Source organism: Nothoprocta perdicaria, unplaced genomic scaffold (assembly GCF_003342845.1).
Source record: "Nothoprocta perdicaria isolate Ctin4 unplaced genomic scaffold, notPer1 scaffold_37, whole genome shotgun sequence".
NCBI classification, from domain to species: Eukaryota; Metazoa; Chordata; class Aves; order Tinamiformes; family Tinamidae; genus Nothoprocta; species Nothoprocta perdicaria.
Window position 1 is genome coordinate 1,786,442 of NW_020455610.1, and position 14,411 is coordinate 1,800,852.

At 41.9% G+C, this 14,411-nt stretch overlaps 1 protein-coding gene across 1 annotated transcript in view; it reads right to left on the minus strand.

Annotated features, from left to right (window-relative positions):
* Positions 1-14,411, minus strand: part of KLF12 (Kruppel like factor 12) — an 81,689-nt gene that overhangs the window by 25,366 nt on the left and 41,912 nt on the right. The gene's annotated exons all lie outside the window — the stretch shown is intronic.

Genomic DNA, 14,411 nt, shown 5'->3' on the forward strand with positions numbered 1-14,411 from the left:
CTACTTTCCCTATTCCTTCCCCACTGGCTGGTCAGGCCTTGATGCCTCTGCAGCGAGGGCCTGTTCAGTCCTTGCCTCTGCGCTCACTTCAGCACGAACCTCCTCCTCTTGATGGATAGAGTTCAGAAATGGGCACCATTTCTTAGTGAAAGAAATGGTGACCACCATTCTTCTGGTGACCACCTCACCAGTGTCTACAAATTCCTTCTTGTGCATCCTGAGCTGACAAAACTGTCACATAATGTCTTGCCAGGTTTGTGACATTACATCGAGATGCTCATATGAGTGACCTTTTCGTCCTGTTCACGAGGGTTATGATTACCAGTATGTTAAATATCCGATTACCCTGAGGATACCAATGTGTAATGCAGTTATGGGTAGTAATCTGTCATATTCCGTGTTGTCAAGCAGATTTTGATAACTACTAAATAGTGTATCTATTATATACACATATGTGTATATAGTGTATATCTATATACACATACGTGTATATGTGTAAAAATAGCCTGCCAACACCAGCATAATATGTCATCTCAAAAACAATTTCATATGCTCCACAGACCTTACAGTGCTACTGTATATGTGTATATGTATTGCAAAGAACAAATCTACTGCAGAGGTAAATAGTTATGTTTGTTTTGGATAAAACAAAGGTGCTTAGCGATTTAATTCATTTTGAGACAAAACAGTAGCATAAAATCATGCTTTGGTGATTAGGATTTCTTTTTCTAAAACTCTCTCCTGATGATTAAAGTTTGAGTTTTACTTTGTTGACTTTTAAACTTTGTTTACTTTTTTCTTTTTTACTTTTGTTTACTTTTTTACTTTGACTCGTGCATCTCTTCCCTAAAGAAGAGGGGTTAATCTCTGGGTCCCCTAGTTCCACCTCCCCAGCCTCCTTTCCTTGGGACTGCCACTTCCTTCCTTCCTTCACCCACTCATTATTTCTTCTCCTCTTTCCCAGCTTGGCCGCCATTCCCAGTGGGAACTACCACTCTTAGAGAACCACCGGCAGGTTCTGTCACTCAGTTTTGACACTCACTACCATATCACACTGATATGACTTTATACATTCACAGTTTTGCTCTGCTGGTGAGGAAGCAGAAAGACTCCTGCTGGCTTCAGCTGCACTTTGGGACAGAAGATATTCCTAGAAGTTATAGAAACTACTAGTCCAAATAATTTCTACCAAAAAGAAGTGTATTTCACCAGATCCTTGTTTTCCACTACATCAAACCAGCAGTCCCACAGACACCAGATTGGATGCTGACCCCAAGCAAGTCACTGCCTTCAACAAGTCAAACAGCCTCTCAGGCAGGAAACCAGGGCTTGTGCAAATCGGTTCCCTAAAGACTCTAACAGCACTGCCTTTGCTATGTCAGGTGCTCAAGGGAGGGGTGAAATTTGATTAAGAAGAAAACTATTTCTGTAGGTGGACCGCATGCAGCCATAAGGCAGGTTTTGTTCTAAGAAATCAAAGCACATCTTTAACAGACCTTCTAGTCACATCAGGAATTGCTTTGTTTACACCCAGGCGAAATGCACGGCGTCTCTCCCCTTCATGATAAATATGCTGTAACGTTTCTCCAGGAGTGGCAATCAGGCTGCTAGCCAAGGAGCCTTGCGGATGGGGGCTCGATAGGGCAGCAGCTGAGCAGGCTTCTTGTCGTGCTCCTCTGCTCAGACAACTCTTGAACCTTCAGTGCGGCTCTACTCCGACCGGGAGAAGCTGCAGGAGCCTTTAGGATGGGAATACTCTTCCAAAACGACATGGACAAAACCCCAGTGCCTTCCTGCTGTCAAGAGAAGGGTCAAGATCTGCCCTTATGGGTGCCCCAACCCCGCTAAGGCAAAATCTGACTCAGGATTTGGCTTGTTGCATTAACTGTGACTTTCTATGTGAGTTTACAAGCAAGTTCCTAAGTGAGGATTTAAATTGGGTAAGATTTATATGGTGCTGCCTCTTCAGTTTTTTTGAAATAAAACACAATGTGTTTTCCTGATAAGAACTGTTTTCCCACTGGCTGAAGGGCGTATGTGTCCCTTTGGGACGTCAACTATTCAATTATTTGATGCAAATTATTCTGTTATTTCCAACAGACATTGAACGCTTTGTTCAGAAAATGACAAAAATATACAAAGTTGAGCGAGCCTTGTAATTTTAGAGACATTCAACCCAGCCCTTCCCTAAATGCTAGTAACAGGCAAGACTACATGTTTATAGGCTCTGTGAAAGAAGTTTTATTTTGCTTTATCCCACAAGAACAATTTAGGTAAGTATTTAGGAACGATGGTGCCCAAAGTTAAAGTTATAAGGGGAGGAGAGAGAAATTTCATGGCCATTTCATATATTACTGAAGTTAAATGAACACTATTTCACAGGGGGGTTAGGAAGCCCCCATTTTCAGATTAGTACACCTTTTCCTTCATTTCCAAAGTATCCCAGGGAGGAAGAAGGAAATCAGCTCCCATGCATTCAGAAATATAACCTGCTCACCAGCTGGGTTCTTGCAGAAGCTCCCTGAGAAATGCACATCAGACCTCTTTCATCAACACAATGCTACTTGTCCTATTTAGCGTTAAAACATATTTCTGTGGCCGTGTTATTATTTGGCATATTTATTTCTCACATTACCATCACTACGGTTCATTTTCACACACTTTAAAGCACATTATGAAGACAAATGTGCAAAGAAATGAAGCCTCTCTGTCTAGCTGCTCTCTCTGAAGTGAGTGCATCCCCCTGTGCTGAGTCCCCTACAATGCTGAGAATCACATATTTCTGTGTAGAATAAATGCATGATGATAATGGGCCATGCTGTTAACCTTGCCAATTTATGCACGTTGCCCATGAACGCTCCTCAGAGGGTTTTGTCCAAATGTAGTTTCTAAGTTCCAAAAGTAGGCGAAAAAATCTGAGCGCCTGGAACAGACTGTTGTTGACGTCAAAGCATCTTAAACTCACACTCCGAAGGATTGGTTTGGAGTTCAGGGTTCCTTGCTATGCCACAGGTTTCCTACATATATCAGCTTCCCGTTCATTCATCTCTGAAACTTCTACTCCTTCACGGAAAGAACCACCTCCTAAACTTCCACCAACAGGATGTTTGGCTTGATAGCTTAAATCCTATGTCAATAACCAAATTATTTGCCCTCCATATGAGAGGCAGCTCTGAAAACTTCACTGCAAAACACACCAGCAAAACACAATAAAATGAATGACTGCACAACTGCTCTTAGGATTTTTTTTACAAAACTTTGCCACATAGAAAAATCCATTATGGATATTTATGATTTCCATTAAGGTTTTCTTTAATCCAGTATTTTCTTTAATCCATTAAGGTTTTCTTTAAGTGTATTTTTCATGAAAAGAAATCCCCTCCATGTATTGCTGGATAATTTTCCCTCCTAAATCTACTACAGTGTTTGCTTTTTTACTAATTTTACACACAGTATCAGTCACCAAGTAAAGCACCAACTAATACTGCCAACATAGTAATTAAGAGCAGCCAACGTGCATGTACTGAAGCTTTTACTGCAAAAATCAGCCTGTTAAAAATCTAGCACAACTCAACCCTGCGCATATGTTGTTTTGTTTTGTTTTGTTAAATGGGATGGAACATAGCAGAACTTTAAAGATCAAAGAAACCCATAATTTCTTAAAACATTCGAGGCTGTAGTATACAGCAAAAATGGAAATTTACCCTGGCATATTGCTGTCACAATTGCTCATTTGGAAGAGGAACAGAAAAGAGGAAAACAAACTCAACAACTTGCAGCAAAGCAGACATACTGAGGAAACTGTGATAAATAAAAGCAGAGTATGACGGAGGTGAGGGAATCAAAGGAGTGTCCAGCATAAGGTCAGAAAAGACAATCTTGATCATTGGAGGCGGCTGCTTGGACTAGACAGGAGGACTGTCTAGTATAGGACATATATACGGACATATAACATATATGGAGCTGTTGCCACACGGAGGAACCTCTCCTAGGTCCCTGGTGCAGCATCTCTGGGAACAGCTCCCACGGACTGACAGCCTCCTTGGCCAAAATCAGGGAAATACAGAGTAATAATGCAGAAAAGTAGAGCAATGAGAAAAGCAGGGAGGACTTATATTTCCATATTCACTTAGCACCACGCTAGGAACAGATCACCCACCTTTTCTAAATTGAGAAGCACCGGGATTTCCATGTGCATAGAGGGAGCGCTCTCCTGCAGTTTGACAGCTACATGTGGGTTTCCTCATGATCTGGCTGAGTATGATGCAAGATGGCAAGTTGGAGGTACAAAGCCCAGCTTTATAAGTCTATCTGTTTTTTTTTTGGCAAGAATATTGCTTTAGTGCACATATCAAGCACTTCAATAACACCTCTACATCTTATATGGAAATTACAGTTTTCAAATTCATCACTGCCTCGTCTGCCTGAATGAAAAGCCACCAGCTAAACATGTTTTACTAGCTGTAACGTCAGCCACAAAACCTCATTTCACAGAATCACAGAATGGCTGAGGTTGGCAGGGACCTCTAGAGCTCATCCAGTCCAACCTCCTGCTCCAGCAGGGACACCCAGAGCACGGGGCACAGGGCGGCATCCAGGTGGGTTGGGAAGATCTCCAGAGAAGGAAACTGCACAGCCTCCCTGGGCAGCCTGTTCCAGGGCTCTGGCACCCTCACAGTGAAGAAGTTCTTCCTCACATGGACATGGAACTGCCTGTGTAAATTCTGTAATTTCTGTGTAATTTCTCATCTAAGAATTTGCACAAGCGGTCAACTCAAATTCTATCTACCTACCTTGTTACGCAAACGGAGGTACTGAATATTGATGTTACAGATTCTTTTTAGTGAAAACCTCCATTAAATACTCCGCATAAGCATCATGTGTCACAGTAAACCCCAGCCGGGCGGTGGCCGGGGCAGGGGCAGCATGTGAGCGGGGCTACACGAGGCGCCAGGCCAGGCACGGCCAGGCCAGGCACAGCCAGGCCAGGCCTGGTACGGCCAGGCCGCGGCACTCCGGCTGCCGCACGCACCACAGCCGAAGGCCAAAGCCAAAGGCACAGCCAAGGGCACCCAAATGCCGCGCTCACGGCTCTCTCATTCCCTGCCCTTGTTATGATCTGGCCCAGAAAAGCGAGATGTCAGCATCTCAGCGTGTTTTGTGCTCGGTCGATGGCAGTCACTTTCGGCCCATCTTTAACCTCTGCGGTGGCCTGCGGCCTGGCTGGCAGGTCACTCATGTCTCTTCACACTGCGAACCTGACAAACCTCTTCTGGGAAGGAGGCAAAGCAGGCAGGGTACCAGGACGTAAAAACACATGGAAAGAACGGCGGCCACGCCGGGGCCGTTCGCTGCGCTGCTCCTTTGAGCATCGGGAGGTTAAATGCCACCAACTCATTCTGGGGACAAAAAACTGAGCAACGACAAAAAGGACCCAGCATTAGTCTATTTTTGTGACAGGCTGCTTTCCTTCCAGCCTCTGGAGTTCAAAGAGCAAAGACGTGGTTTTCCTATGTGTCTTGGGTGAGCTTTTGTTCCTGAAATGCCACAGCCTAACTTTTCCCTTCTAAAAGTACTGGATTTAAAACCCGTTTGGAAGAACAAGGCTATTACAAAGTCTCACATTACTTCAGGCCAATACTATTACTAATACAATTGGAAAGTGCAGTCAAATTAAATGCACAACTTCTCATTAATGCATTAGTGGGTTGACAATTTACATTGGATCACTAGCAAGGATCAGGAAAGATGGATAATATGGCTTGGGACTCCACAGCGATGCGACTGCTTTCCAGTGTAAACTTAGGCCTCTTCCTTATCCTGTTGGGTTTCAGTTCCTGACACAGATATTATTATTATTTTTTTCTCTCAAGCACTATCAGTCCAGAACAAGGGCTCACAACAAGGTCAACAAGGCTTAGAACAAGGGTGCTCCAACCTCACCTTGTTTTTCAAGCAAAACACTAAAAGTTAATGTTAAGTAGAACAAACAAATTATAAAGTATGCAATATAAAGGATCCAAACATAATCTCTCCTCATTTCTGACCACGTTAGCAATTAGCAAATGTTATTCACTGTTTGCAATGGTGTTTAGAAAGTACTTCATCCTCACGTTAGGTGCATATTTTAGGTGGATATGGGTGGGAAGAAATCCTTACTCATGCTGCCATACTGTATACAAATTGCTAGATGAAATACGAGCCAGACTGTGGTATGTGATTTATGGCAGATCTCTTAGAAAGTATTGGATGTTCCTTTGCAAAGGTATGATAAAAAGAAAAATCATTGAGTAAAACAGGTTCGCAATCAGGCTCTGCTTCTGCCCTGGTGGCAAACCTGCCAGAAACGACAAGTTTCCAAATCCATAACAAGAGAATCACTATAGACCAAGCACTAACAGAACATAAAATCACTACCTCATATTCTGGCAAATACCCTCGCAAAAGGTGATTTATGTGCCATTCAATGTTGTTTTTAAGACATCCACTGAACTGAAGAAGCACCATTATCATACATCAAACACACATCAAGTCCAATCTAAATCAACAGAGGCTGAAATATATCATGTGCTTGACATACAGTAATTGACATGTCATATTATAGTTGACATTTCAAGGACAGTAGTGCCTGTTTAAGTGGAGACACGGTAAAATAAATATATTTTTTTTTCCTTGAGCTAACCAAGAACCAAGAACCAGAGGAGTTTTAGTGCAGAGTAGTTCAGTAGCAATCTGAAAATTAAAAATATGTTATTTTAAAAATAACAAAATTTCTAATGGTTCAAATAAAAAAATCTCTTTCTCTGGAGATCTTTAAAACCTGTTTGGATGTAGCCCTGTGCCCCGTGCTCTAGGTGTCCCTGCATGTGCAGAGGGGTTGGATTAGATGATCCCTGGAGGTCCATTCCAACCTTAAGCATTCTATGATTCTAAGTAGTAGAAAGGCCAACTAAAAAAAAAAAAAAAAAAGAGGATAAGTACTATATCCTCTTTTGGGAGCAAATTTCAGTCACATTGACTAGAAACCACCCACTGATTTCCATATGGTTATAGGATCACAACTTCATCTGTCCCACTCTCCTCTTTTTGTACATCTTAGTGAGGTTAAGTAAGTCTCCAAATAACAGTACCCAGATTATCCTCCTGCCAGCTGATTAAGTAACAGGTACTATTGGGACAGGAGGAAGAGATGCGAGACCAGCGTGGGCCGCGCTCCTCTTCCCTGTACAGCAGCACAAGTTGCAACAAGGCACAATATTGAATTGCATATTGCTTCACCTGACACCTCCTCCTGCCTCCTTGAGGCAAGTGAGCAGGGACACTGCTGATAAAAACAAGGGTCCTCTAGGATTTGCTCACAGGAGAAAGGAGGAGGAAGGATAAATCATCTGTAGAGGGAGGTGGACATGCAACGTACTCCTTACAATAGGACAAGGAGGTCCCCAACATGTATTGCCCAGCAAGCTCAGAATATAGAGCCCACTGCTGTAAAGTGCTCCTTTCTTCTGCTTCCCACCCATAAAGGCCTCTTGGGTCTTTTGGTTCATTAAAACGAATCTCTGCATGCAAAGGAAAGGTTTTTTTTTCATCTATAGGTTAAACAGACAATATTAATGTCCTATTGCTTTTACCTAATGCTTTCATGTACAATCTTAATTTTTATACTATCATTACTTCTCTAATTTCTAAAATGTTTCTACACTCCCTATAAGTCTTCTTTAGTCAAAGATACATCATTTTGACTCTTTTAATCTGTCCTTAGAGTTGTGAATATATCATTATCAGCACAGCATGCTACAATGATGTTATGGTTTCAGCCAAAAGGCAGTGAAACAGCATCTGCAGGAATAGACCCACACACCAATTGGACTCGATGATCTTCAAGGTCCTTTCCAATATCATAATGATTCTATGATTCCATGTTGTATGTGTAATCTAATCATGCTACACTGTGTGTAAAAACAGAAAATAAAAGTTTAAGTTTAAAATATTGTTAAACCAGAGGAAGGAAAAAGATGTTGTAAGAAGTGATAGTATGTTAGACCAGCCAGCAGTAGATGACTATTCCCATAAATAAATAAATAAATAAATAAATAAATAAAGTCAGTAAATCTGTCATTCTGCTCGCAGAACTGCGAGAGAATTGAACATAGCAGAGGAAAAAAACATGGTCCCAGGGTCTCATTTTAGGCCTTAAAATTAAATACAAAGATCAAGCAGTTCAAAGGAGCTGAAAGATAAAAAGAGCTCAGGTACTATGTGAATTTGAGCTCTTCTTAATAGTTGTGTCTAGGCTGCAATAACAGGACAAGAGCATAGTAAGAGAAAATGAAAAAGGACAAAATTATTAACAAAGTCAGAACAGGATAATTCAAAGAACGGAGAACAAAAAGAAAGAACAAAACTCTACAGCACTTTTTTGTCAGGATTCTTTTTAAAAAGGTGACCAAGCCGATTTATCAAAGTGTATGAAACGTTTGATCCTCAGCTGAACTTCCATGAAAACAGAATCATCCTCCTTTCTGCTGAGAGGTCAGAGAACCGCAGCCTGAGCCAAAGAAAAGGATAAAGGAACCTTCCAATGCTGAACCAGGGAGGGCTGCATGCGCAGAAGCCCATGTTGATACGTAGGTACCTAAAGGGCAATTCCCAAACACCAAGTGTTTTTACACACTTAATTCCCTAGGGCAACATATTTTGACAGCTGAAAATAAAATTAATATCAGATGGCACTGAAGTGAAAAGAAGGATAACTGAAGCAGAGTCTTGTATGTGTAGAACGCAACATGCAAACTTACTGTACTGAAAATGCTTTTGCCAATTAAGGAAAGGGCATCTCATGGCTCTGGAATTACATATGTGCCAGTGGTGCAAAACATATGGATACTGAGGAGTGAATAGGTTTGTATTCTAAATACACGCAGCACCAAATAACAAGTCACAGCTCCGCTCAGCTGCCTAGTTCTCCTGCTTCTCCTGCCCCGTCTGCCGAGGTGGTGCCACCGGGCTGCCCTTCACAGAATCATAGAATCATAGAATGCTTAAGGTGGAAGGGACCGCCTAGAGCACGTGGCACAGAGCAGCATCCAAGCGGGTTTTAAAGATCTCCAGAGGAGGAGACTCCACAGCCTACCTGGGCAGCCTGTGCCAGGGCTCTGGCACCCTCACTATTAAGAAATTCTTCCTTAAGCTCCTGTGGAACTTTTGGTGCCTCAGTTTGTGGCCGTTTCCCCTAGTCCTACCAGTGGCCACCACTGAAAGAGGCCGCTCCATCCTCCTCAGTCCCTCCCTTGAGGTATTTAGACACTGACACAAACACAGTGGTTGGGAAAGAGAAGGAAAACGGGACAAGCCTTGAAAAGGTAACATCTCAGGCTATATAAATGGAGAATTTGAGCAGTATCTTTATTCAGTTTGTGGTTTTTTTGTGCTCCTTGTGAATTTCTCCAAGGTTTGGGCTGAGGAGGAGCGAGTACCTTTTCTCGCTTCTTCTCTGGAGCTTAGTTGCCAACCTGCTTAGCTGGCTTCTCACCACACACTTCTGCAGGCTGATTTTCATGCTGCACTGCTTATCCCCCAAATTAATCAGAATATCTCTCCTTCAACCACCTCCTGCAACAAAACTATGAGATGGAATTTGGGATTAAATAATATTATGTTAAAATAATAATTAAAAAATCTTTAAAGGATCAATTAATTAAAGCTTTCGTGCTCTTACCTTACATTACAGGAAACCCTAGATGTATTCCAGGTATCAATGGAAATTGCATTGTATTAGCTGCAGTATTGAAGGTAATGTTTTCAGTATCAGTTATCAATATCCAGTTTGGTCATAATTATCAGCTGCTTCCTATGAATATATATTTAATTATAAATCATTGTCTTTCTTTCTGATCTATCTATTCTACTATTTGTAACTTTTACACATGATTAGAAGACTTGAATCAGGTTTAACACACCCAAAATATCCATGCACAAAAGACACTTGTGATAAATCCAAAAGAATTTAAATTTAAAAAAATATTTTCACTTAAAAGAAAAGCAAATAAAGCAATTCTGTCATTCTGAAAGGTTTTGTTATACTATTTTTTTCCCATAAATGCATTAATTGGAGACTGAATGTCACTCCTGAAAACATAATCAACACTGTATGTGGAGTCCTGACTCTAGATGGCAGCAGCCTCCTTTAGTTCTTAGTTTTCATATTCCCGAATTTCCCTGTCTCTTTGTTCCATAGCCCTCCGAATAATTCTGCACTTCCTTCTCTTACCCCAAAATAAAGCCTTGGGTGCTCTAAGCAGTCAGGGGATCACTGCAAGGCATTTTCACTGGAAGGAATCAGGCCATTCCTGCAGTTAAACTACAGGGATCTTCAAAGCACACAATACAATAGAGGTCTGAAGAGGAAATAAAAAATAAAATGAAAGGAAGACTTTTCCTCCTCCCTGTTCCTGTATCAGTCACCTGGTGAAATGATAGCAAAACAGTGCTTTTTTCCCCTTTAAAGACAGCCCCTCAAATAAAAATGGAGGGGGCAAAGGACGGAGAAAAGGAGACACAGACGGAATGGAACAAAAAGGTGCTATTCCATAATGACTTTGAACCAGGAAGAAAGCCTACCTAAAGAATAGGGGTTTAAAGCACTGCACAGTCTCACAATTCTCTCTCTTCAGGCACAATGTACTGACATGACACCGCTCGAGCTTATCAGATGAGCCAAAGCTGCTTCCATGTTACTGCTCCAGGAGACAGGAGACCTAACGCTCCAGCTAAAACATCTCATCCACACACCACTCCTTTCTTCCTCCGCCTAATACTGGCATTTGATTTTACCATTCCCCCGTCATTCTTGGTAAGTCTGTATATTTTTCTCTGCTGTGTGTCCTCCCCCCTCCTCTTTTCCAGTGTTTTCCCTCCTTAAGGGTATTGGGGAGGGTACTACTTCTCCGGCCACTTTACTGTTTCTCGAACTCTTTGACATGATCTCACTTTTTGCTTTCATGAGAATCAAATGGAAAGAAAAAGATTTTCAACAAGGATTTTGAAATATCCATGCATGTAAAATTCCTTAAACTGCTGCAATTAGAGGTTATTCTGTGAACCCCCGAGGCACACGAAGCAACATTGTTCAGGTGAACAATCCCAGTTCTGCTAGGTCAGTCCCCTCAGAAGTCTCTCCTAAAAGTGTTATCAGAATAAAGGTGTTAGACTTCAAGTTCACATTTACTGTTTGCATTCAAAATTTCAATATACAACCATTGCCATCATCTTATACTGGTAGGGATATTTTGGAACACTGGAGCTCACTTAAGAACCTGCCTTTTGGTCTAGATACTGCTGAGAGGAACCTAATGTGATATTCAAACACAAGAGCATTTTACTATTTTCAAACACAAGAGCATTTTAGTGTTGTACTCCAGAGTTATAGTTGCACTATTTTCACAACTCACAGACTTATATTTGTGAAAGAGAAGAAAATACACAGTTCAGTGTTCAGAATGGCACTTGGGGGGCCCAAATATCCTGGGACATGTGAAGCTAAAGTTAAGAATAGTGCATCTAGCTAGTCTTGCTGTGAGGCATGCACACGGTCTTCTGGAATGACATTGGCTCAAAAAATACAGAAGGCTCTACAAAGTATTTTCATCTACAGTCCCTCCTATCACACTCAAGAGATATATGGTTTCTGGGAAATGAAGATTTAAGAATGGCATAAAACACTGTAGGAAATATGCAAACATGTAAGAAACAATACCAAGTTTAACTTCTTAAGCTAACCTTGACTCACTGCACTGTAAGATCAGATGATTCTACGATGCCTGAAATCCAGAGGTGGTGGAGGGCTGTAGTTTTGCTTCCTTCCCCCTCCATCCCAAGCCATAGGTGCCTGACCCACTGGCACTCCTGCAGCCTCGTGGAGAGGCAGGTTAGGGAGCGAATGGGCCACTGTTGCTCCCTGAAGTGTCGCACATTGTCATCAGCTCAACACCCAAGGGAAGGCCAAAGGCCATGGCAAGGAACAGCGACCGGAGACCATGACTGACCCTACACCGATACAAATTATACTAGTTACTTTGGAAAAATAACCAATACGAACAAGTCATTGTTAAAGAAATTAAGAACTTTGTCCACAAATGAAAACTGCCACCTGTACGTGCTCTGAAAATTAACTTTCTTTCAGAACTGAAGCATCCTGGAGAAAAACAGTTTATAAATACGAAACTAACACCCTGTGCCTACGGGTAGTGACCTGAAATCAGGAGCTCTGAAATTTAAATCCCCCAGGTGGATCCAGATGGCTGAACCCATGTCAGTGTGGGAGCCCACAGATGTTGCAGGTGCACCCCGAGGATGCAAAGGGTGGCCTGCACAAGGGCACTTGTGCACCATGCGGGCCAAAACCTTGACTTATGGGGTGCCTAGCACAATCACTATTTGGAGATGACACAGGAAACATAACCAGTTTAAAAGATGCATTTCAAAGGCTCAATACAATTTGTGAGAACATCAAAAGTCACCCGTAGTCTCAACCTTAGGACTATAACAATGCACAATACATTTCTGTACTGGTAGAGCGAGCAAGAGGAGAGCAAATAAAGCAGTAAGCCTCCCTGCACAATCTCTTCTCAATTATTATCCAGGATATCTATAATTCATAGGCTTTACTAGGTGAACCTACATAACATCTGAAGAGAGTCCAGATTAATGAGTTTATTCTCACCATGCTCAAGAGAGGCTGATGGACAATATCATTACCCGTTTCTAGACAGAGGAATGACAGAGAGCGTAATTAACTGCCTGGCTTCTATGTATTTATTTATTTATACGATAGGTACAATCTGCCATGGAAAATATGGGTGATTGGGGCATCCTTAAACATCAATAATTTACCATAACAGGGAGGCATATGGCAGATCAAGAATTCCAAGTGATGGTCCCAGTGAGTAGAGATGTGTATGTGATTCCAGGTAACTTTGAATGCCACCTCCCTGGATGTCACCCAGTAGTTTTTTGTGGCTTTTAGGATTAGAATTCACAAATCACTTTGTAAAGAAGGGCTTTTCCCTCTGATACGGTGTCTTGGCTGGCTTGCTTCGACTCCTTCGGTGGCTTGTGGAAAGACAGAAGGAGAAAATGGCATTGCCTCATGGATCTGAGTCATACATCTTAACATGAAGCTGTCCATCTCACTCCATTAAATACAAAATGAACCCAAAAAAGGCTACATTACTGAGTGGGGAGGGACTGTACGGTGAGAAACATGGAATCCATGGAATATCCTCAGCTGTTACATTGAAAATGGCAGCTAACACTGAGAAATGAAGGCAACTCTTTCTCCACAGCTGACAAAAAGCAGGTAGGTTGGGAATTACTTTTGAGAGAGGAGAAAAAATGAAAAGAGAGAGAGAAAAGGAGACTCATTTGTTTTGCAGACTGTTTGATTGCTCAACAAATCGCTTAGTCACTTGTCTACTCGCATTTGCTGTACTCATGCACATATAAAAATGCAGTCTGAGCAGGGGAGCACAGAGGGTGTCTGGAGGCAACCCAGGCGTGTTGATACCTTCACTTTAATGCATCAGACTCGGAATGAGCGACTAATTTGGTCTGTGCACTAGCTTAGCAGAAACAAAATACTTACAGACTATTAATAGAGAAACTTCTCAGGGGCGCCGTGACCTTTATGACTTGGCGTGTTTTACAGCCCGACCCCTGTTACAATTAAGCAAATCCTTGCAGCAAAACAACACATTTTTAGCCCTTTTTCCCACTGGTAGGGAACGGACTGCTGATGTCGGGCAGCTATTCTTTTACTGTTTTATATTGCATATGGGTAAAAATCCTTCCTGTGGTATAGAGGTGCACTGCTGGAGCACGAGAGGGGAAAATGAGGGGGGCTCAGGGTACTGAGAGCAGTGATGCTTCCTAACTTCCCTCAAAAGTCTTTATTTTTATCAACTGCTTTTAGGGAAGGCCTATGGAGATGTGGAGACAGCTATTCCCACACCTTGATAATCAAGTAATTAATAGGAGAGTATATGCTCGGGAATGACACTGCAGTGGAAGTGGAAAAGAGGAGCGTGCTGGGGCGGACACCTCTCTCCCCTCAAAGCCAGACATACACAACAGCTTTCTAAATACCTTGAGTATGATCAGACATTTAAAACACAGGGTTCCAAACGCCCAGTGGAAAAAGAGTTATGAAATACATCAAAGAGGAGAGTCCACTTACTGTTTCAGCCTTGCCAAGCCATGTGTCAACAAAAACATTGGATGTTAAGGTCACTGAGAGCAGAAGAACCAGAGAAATAACTATGTCAGGATCATTTTAAGCACAGCAATTAAAGCCTAAAACTCAGGATCTGACATTAAAACTTGCTAAATATATATTTGCATTTTTAGATGCATTA